The 6222-nt window shown below is 35.2% G+C and overlaps 1 long non-coding RNA gene across 1 annotated transcript; it reads right to left on the bottom strand.

The window, feature by feature from the left end:
- Positions 1 to 1908: 1908 nt before the first annotated feature.
- Positions 1909 to 3511, bottom strand: LOC119774580. The gene is made up of 3 exons (XR_005279547.1): positions 3441 to 3511; positions 2409 to 2593; positions 1909 to 2059 (listed from the first exon to the last, which is right to left on the bottom strand). It is a non-coding gene; the product is annotated as an uncharacterized LOC119774580 (long non-coding RNA).
- Positions 3512 to 6222: the final 2711 nt, after the last annotated feature.

Raw genomic sequence — 6222 nt, forward strand, 5'->3', positions numbered from 1 at the left:
CAGTTAGTATACTGTACTCAATAAGTGAGAAAAAATAACACCAACATTTTCCTATAAATATGTTGGGATTTGTATAGTCACAGTGTGTACAAACAACAAGGTCATATGAGACAGAGGCATCTTCTAACTGTTTACATACTGGGAACTATATTGTCAGAAGGCTTTGTTTCCTTCAAATGCTCATTAACAAACTCACAAACATTGTCCCTATAACAAAATGCAAGAGTGCAACTAGAAAGTCAATTCGAAGAACCGGAGAAATTTAACTGCAAAACTTTCAGAGTGGATATAACTCAAACCCTCTGACATCAACAATGCTTATATCGCTTTCAGGCCAGTAAGCTAATCTTTAGATCGTGGACTTTGGAGGACATGTTTTTGGTAACATCCTCCAGCTCCAGAAAGATCTTCTGAAATACTTCAAATGTGTATTTCAGTTTCTTCGGATAACTAAGTTCCAAGGCATAAATAAGGCCCATAAGGTAGGTGCAAGCATGTGCTACACTGGAAATACCAAAAAGGACCTCTGCTCCCTCGATAGCAATTCCAGCTTGCTTCTCCAGACCTCCATCTTTGGCTTTGCTGACAACAAAAATGTTGAGGACAAATGTAGTGATGGCTTTTGTATGGCTGCAGAATCGTCGTCACCACAAACCTGTGAAATATATCAAAGAGAATTTAATCTACTATATATTTGCTATGAACAGAAATCTGGGTGACATTACGTGGTTTCTTTGGTAGTTTTGATCCATATACTTGTGTACAACTTGTGCCCAAACAGCACTGGTAGGATGTGCTGTGTGTTGTTGATATTTGGGTGTGAATACGTGGGTTGCTGTAGTAGTTTTAGCTGTGCTGGGATTTAACCCAATTTTTGTGTAGATCATAGGTCATAGTCAACCAATAGTCATGTTCATGAGTATGTATGCATATATATAAGTGTGCTGTAAAACTTTCTATATAAATCAAGAAATCCATTTGAAAATCTTTCAGTATCAATACAAATGCAGAAATATAATTTCTTTACCCGTTAGTCCTCTGATCACAGTTTCTCTTCTGGACTCGATGCTGTTGTCCTACAAAAATATAAAATATGAGATCATCTAAAAAGGTTTGTTCATCCGTTCATCTTCAGAACACAAATTAAGATTTTTTTTAATGAAATCTGAGAGCTGTCTCACTCCTTTACATACAGCAACGTCATGACCACTTTCAAGGCCCAAAAAGAAATTAAAGACATAGTTAATGTGACTACAGTGGCTCAACCTTAATGTGATGAATTTGTGCAAAAAAAACGCATAAAAACAACGACTATCTTAACAACTTCTGTGTCAGTCTCCTACGCTGTTTATGTAGTAAACAGAGAGTTAAGCTTCAACGCCGGCTCACTACTGGCCGACACTTAAGCACAATGATGCATGCATATGGAGCTGACGCAGGAGGTAGCCAACCAGAGGTCAATACTGAGCTGGCATTTTGAAGTAGAACATGGAAAGGCAAAGCTGTGTTTATTAAGTTAACATAATGCGAAGCTGATATGTAAAAGATTATTCCTTTTTGTGGGTTTTTTGTGTGTACAAAGTATTATTGCTGCTTCATGGCATTAACGTTGAGACGCTGGAGTCACATGGACTATTTTAACAATGACTTTCACATCTTTCTAGACCTTGAAAGTTACAATGGTGTTGCAGTCAAAAGGGGGGTCAGAAAGCTCTTACATATCATCAAATATGTTAATTTGTGTTCCGAAGATTAACTTAAGGATCTTAATAGTCTTACGGTTTTGGAACCACATGAGGGTAAGAAATTAAGGACAAATATTACATTCTGGTGTGACCATATAAGTACAGATATCAGAATGCTACAACATTAAAATAACTGCTACAAATTTAAAAGTACATGCCTCATTCATGATTTCAAGAGTCTCATCAAGTTTCTTCCCAACAGCTCCTCCCTTCCTACTGTAGAGTCTCAACAATTTAGCCGAGTGTTCGTCCAGCTTCCCAAAGAATGTTGACTGTAGTGGCTTCAGTGTGATCATTCGGAATTCCTACTCAATCTGAGAAAGACAAAAGGAGAGATGCAGAAAGATTTCACAAAATTAATTCAGAAAATACATATTTTAGAAAAGAATTAGAAACACAGGGAAAGAGAAACAATACCAAGTAGAAATGTTACCAAGTATAATTGTATTCTAATAACTCTAGAAATACAATTAGAACGACATTTAAGTGGTCTGATGTTTGGAAAGGGATGCTGCACCCTATAAGAGTTAATTTAAGTGCATGGTTTGAGTTTAGTGAAGTTAGGAGCTTAGTTTCAACAAATTCCACACTACTACAACCTTGCCAGACAAAGTACTTGGTATTACAAAGGTAATTAGACAAGTATTCAAATGTTCTAAATACCTGGGAAAACTCAAACAGGGCAGGCCATGGAGCATATAAGTCAACCACAGGTGGTTTCTGGATCACATCTTTACGACGCAGTGAGAAGGTGTTTGCCATCTTCTCATGAATTACTCTGTTGTTGTCTCTCTTCTTGTACTCATAGAGAAGTTCCCTCTCCTTTTCAAGGGATTCATCCGTTTCACCTTGAGGATGAGGTGGGAGATAGTTTACCTCAGATTTCTTTGCTTTTTTTAAGTTTTTTGCTGCAGTTTTATCTGCAGCTGACTTTCTCTGTCAATTTTGACATAAATAGTGACCACATACAAAAGCTGGAGTCTTAAATCTTTCTAATATGATAGCTCAGTTTTTAAATTAAGTAAAATGTTCTAGGCAGTTAATAATTGTAAACAATAAGCTGGGGCTGTCAGCAATCTTTCTACTTAAGGGGGATAAATATAAAAATCTTACTCTATAACAAAAGGTCGACCTCGGCCCTTTCCATAATGTTGTCAGATACTTAGAATAATAATATGAGCATATCAGTGACAGTTTCATTTAAATTACTCAATTGCCCATAACGTAGACCATGTAAGACTGGGCCTAACGTTAATAGTTTCACCTCTGAAGACTGAAAAGGTCTAAGCTGAACCGATTTGAAATATTGTTGTTCCCATCAATCACTTAAAAACAAAGAAATATATGTATTAATTTTAAAGGATACAATACAGCTAAACAATGTTACAGTCCTGCTCTAAAAATCCACATGCTTACGCTACATGCCTTATTTTATTGCTGAATTCTAGCGTTAACTTTAAATTACAAAATAACAAACTATTTTATCCCCACTAGCAAAGTTTCAAATAATGCTAGGCTACACGTAAGCAACATAACGTTAGCGATACCAGCGCTAACACTAAAAAATCCACATACCGTTACAACAAACGCAATCTTCAAATTACATTAAAAGCCTAATTTTTCTACAGCAATTTAAAAACTATGAAGAATGTACAAACTGAAGTACATTAAATATTTAACTAACTTCATTCTTACCTTAGGTTCAGTCCACATGTGCCTCTTCATTTGAAATGTAAGGGGTTTCCAGACCAACAAAACAGGAAGGGTATTCCGGGAAGGGGATTTTTTTTGTACTGAGTAAATGAAACAAGGTATTGTTTGTTATGAGGTGCCCCCAGGGACATAAATCAGAATTAACTTGCATATACACATATTAAATTACACTCTTCCATATAATATACTGAAAACCTCACACAAACACTAGTAAAAAGCTCTCACATAAACTAGTGAAAACATTGACCTCTTATATAATCTACTCAAAAGCTCTCATACAAAGTAGTGAGAACTGTTCATATAAACTGGTGAAAAGCTTTACCTTTCATACACACTACTAGAAAGCTTTCATATACACTATTAGAACGCTCTCATATACACTATTAGAAAGCTCTCATATACACTACTAGAATGCTCTCATATACACTATTAGAACGCTCTCATATACACTATTAGAAAGCTCTCATATACACTATTAGAACGCTCTCATATACACTATTAGAACGCTCTCATATACACTATTAGAAAGCTCTCATATACACTATTAGAAAGCTCTCATATACACTATTAGAACGCTCTCATATACACTATTAGAACGCTCTCATATACACTATTAGAAAGCTCTCATATACACTATTAGAACACTCTCATATACACTATTAGAAAGCTCTCATATACACTATTAGAAAGCTCTCATATACACTATTAGAACGCTCTCATATACACTATTAGAAAGCTCTCATATACACTACTAGAAAGCTCTCATATACACTATTAGAACGCTCTCATATACACTATTAGAAAGCTCTCATATACACTATTAGAACGCTCTCATATACACTATTAGAAAGCTCTCATATACACTATTAGAACGCTCTCATACACACTATTAGAAAGCTAAAATATATGGTCCCCCTCCTTTAATTTAGGCAAACATTGCTCAAATATCACCGCATCCAGATGGTTTGTTGTTGATGAAGAGAGGAATAAACACAGTTTAAGATTTGCAGCTAAATTAATTTGTTTCTATATTATGGAACTGCTATCAGGCACTTCCCATCATCTTATATCAGTAATAAAAAATTATAAATACAAATTTGGTATTTGGTGACTTGACTTTTATTTCTGTCAGGCTGAAGTGAAAAAACTTGGAAAGAGACTGATTCTCTTGGCGTTTAAAATAACAACACAAAACAGCATAAGAAAACCGCATTTATTTTTTTTATTTTACAATTTTGTAAACAACAGCGGCTGATTAAACTAAATGTCTCACCTTGTATAATTTTACGACTTTTTATTTAACCAAGAAATGATCCGAAAGGCCTGGGAAATGATCAGATCCGCTTATGTGGCTGCAACGCGCGGCGCGCTCCCGACACAGGTGGAACAGATTTTCACATGGGAACAGAATTTCGCACAACACCGGAAAAGGATCTCTGTTGAAGCAAAAACATAAAAAATAAAGTCGAGTAATGCCCATGCTTCTGTGAGTTGTTTAGCGGATAGCTGAGCATGAATCAATAATTTTATTTGATACAATTTCGGCCGGAGATAGCACAAAATGTACGGAGCTAGCCAGAATGACCTCCGTTTAAAACAACTTCCGGTGTAATGACGGTCCTTCCTGTTTCACTGAAACACCTTCCGTTTCAACTGAAACACCTTCCGTTTCAACTGAAACACCTTCCGTTTCAACTGAAATCCGCTAATAGCTTTTCAGCAGTGTGTATGAGAGCTTTCTAGTAGCGTGTATGAGAGCATTCTAATAGTGTTTATGAGAGCGTTCTAGTAGTGTATATGAGAGCTTTCTAATAGTGTATATGAGAGCGTTCTAATAGTGTTTATGAGAGCTTTCTAATAGTGTTTATGAGAGCTTTCTAATAGTGTATATGAGAGCGTTCTAATAGTGTTTATGAGAGCGTTCTAATAGTGTTTATGAGAGCGTTCTAATAGTGTTTATGAGAGCTTTCTAATAGTGTTTATGAGAGCGTTCTAATAGTGTATATGAGAGCTTTCTAATAGTGTATATGAGAGCGTTCTAATAGTGTATATGAGAGCATTGTAATAGTGTATATGAGAGCATTCTAATAGTGTATATGAGAGCGTTCTAATAGTGTTTATGAGAGCGTTCTAATAGTGTATATGAGAGCGTTCTAATAGTGTATATGAGAGCATTCTAATAGTGTATATGAGAGCTTTCTAATAGTGTATATGAGAGCGTTCTAGTAGTGTATATGAGAGCTTTTTAATAGTGTATATGAAAGCTTTCTAGTAGTGTGTATGAAAGGTAAAGCTTTTCACCAGTTTATATGAACAGTTCTCACTAATTTGTATGAGAGCTTTTGAGTAGATTATATAAGAGGTCAATGTTTTCACTAGTTTATGTGAGAGCTTTTTACTAGTGTTTGTGTGAGGTTTTCAGTATATTATATGGAAGAGTGTAATTTAATATGTGTATATGCAAGTTAATTCTGATTTATGTCCCTGGGGGCACCTCATAGTTTGTTGTGGGTATGTACGTAAAAAGATTGGCTGGGATTACTTAGATTAATTTTGTAAGGTAAAAAAATGCACAATGTCTTGTGTTTTGAACAAACGCAGATGAATTCAAAACTAAATATATTATGTAAAGATACAAACGTAACATTTTATTGTTAATATCACACATTTTGATTACATAACATTTACGTTCACTCAGATTTATTTTTCTCAGTGTAGCCTCCTTTTTACTTTTACTTGGTAAATTAGGATGAAGTAGTGCTAC

Source organism: Cyprinodon tularosa, unplaced genomic scaffold, assembly GCF_016077235.1.
Source record: "Cyprinodon tularosa strain WSP-4 unplaced genomic scaffold, ASM1607723v1 ctg82, whole genome shotgun sequence".
NCBI classification, from domain to species: Eukaryota; Metazoa; Chordata; class Actinopteri; order Cyprinodontiformes; family Cyprinodontidae; genus Cyprinodon; species Cyprinodon tularosa.